General features: G+C 43.6%; 1 pseudogene; it reads right to left on the minus strand.

Annotated features, from left to right (window-relative positions):
- Positions 1-1,164: 1,164 nt before the first annotated feature.
- On the minus strand, positions 1,165-1,280 carry LOC111734896 (annotated as a pseudogene).
- Positions 1,281-1,441: the final 161 nt, after the last annotated feature.

The raw sequence follows: 1,441 nt of genomic DNA on the forward strand, positions 1-1,441 counted from the left end.
GCAGCGTAGAGTCTTCGGTTTATCTGTGTTTTGCACTAGAACGTCAGCTTTATGAGAGCAGAGACCTCCTTTGTCTAATTCGTGGATGTATCCCCAGGACCTAGCCCAGTGCCTGGAACGTAGTAGGTCCTCATTAAATGCTAGTCGAATGACTGTTTAATCAGCACTTAATGCTCTTCTGCACTTGGCACGTGAAGGTTCAGAGGGAATGAGACATGCTCCTTCTTTTGTGACAACCAGAAACGTCTCCGGACAGTGACAAATGTCCCGTGGGGGCCAAAACTGTCCGCATTCGAGATAATGTTTACTCCCATCCATCCCATTATATCAATATCTTTGAAGGATCCGGCAGGAACTGTAGATTGGATAAATGACAAGGAACTATAAATTCAGTGCAGATCATAACGTGAAATTGCAAGTTTTGCAAGAAATGCGGGATTTCAGGAAGTCAATGAAAGTGATGCTGGTGAGTCGCCGGAACCACGGCAAAACCACTGACCAATGAGAAGTCCCGGAGTGAAAACAGGAAATCGACCAAACGGCGAATTGAACGGGCTCTTCAAAATAGAATGATTTGAATATCAAAGGATTAAGAGGTGACCTTGGGGAAATCAATGATGCCCTGACTATTCTCGCAAAAATGCACGTCTTTGTGGTCACATAACAGGAGTGGAATGAGGAGGGAAGGATGTGGATGGCACACCCCGCCCTTAACGGTGTCGTCCGGTGAATTAGATGATTACTCTCAACATTTTGCCGATGTTTTAGTCCAAGGACGGGCCGATAGCTGCAGTTATAATTCACATTTATTTAAAACAGAGGAAAGCGGGCTGATTTGCAACATTTTCATTTCACTTTTCATGCTAAAGGCCTACTCACGTCTTTGGTTTTTTTCCTTTGGTGGTAAAATTCATCATAACATAAAATTCACCATTTAAACCATGTTAGTGTACAAGCGGCATTTAGTATACTTATGGTGCTGTGCAACCATCACCACTATGTAGTTCCATCGAATTTTCATCACCTCAAAATAAAATCACCCATTAACAGTTACTTCTCCTCTTGGCCACTGCTAATCTACTTCCTGTCTCTAGAGATTTGTCTATTCTGGACATTTCATATAGACGGGTTCATCTTTTTTTTATTATTATTTATTATTATTTATGTCTACAGCACCCGGTCTTCCTAAGTGGTCTCCCATCCAAGTACTAACCAGGTCCGACCCTGCTTAGCTTCCGAGATCAGATATCGCGCTTGTTCAGGGTGGCATGGCCATAGCCTGTGGGCCATGGCTCCACAGGGGCGCAGACCCAGGACCTTCTGCATGTAAAGCAGATGTGCTAACTGCTACACTATGCAACCACATCCTAGACAGGATCATCTAATAGTGGCCTTTCAGGTCTGGCTTCTTTCACTTAGCATAAAGTCTTTGAGTTTCTTT

The sequence above is a fragment of the Pteropus vampyrus genome, unplaced genomic scaffold (genome assembly GCF_000151845.1).
Source record: "Pteropus vampyrus isolate Shadow unplaced genomic scaffold, Pvam_2.0 Scaffold8929, whole genome shotgun sequence".
Taxonomy (NCBI): domain Eukaryota; kingdom Metazoa; phylum Chordata; class Mammalia; order Chiroptera; family Pteropodidae; genus Pteropus; species Pteropus vampyrus.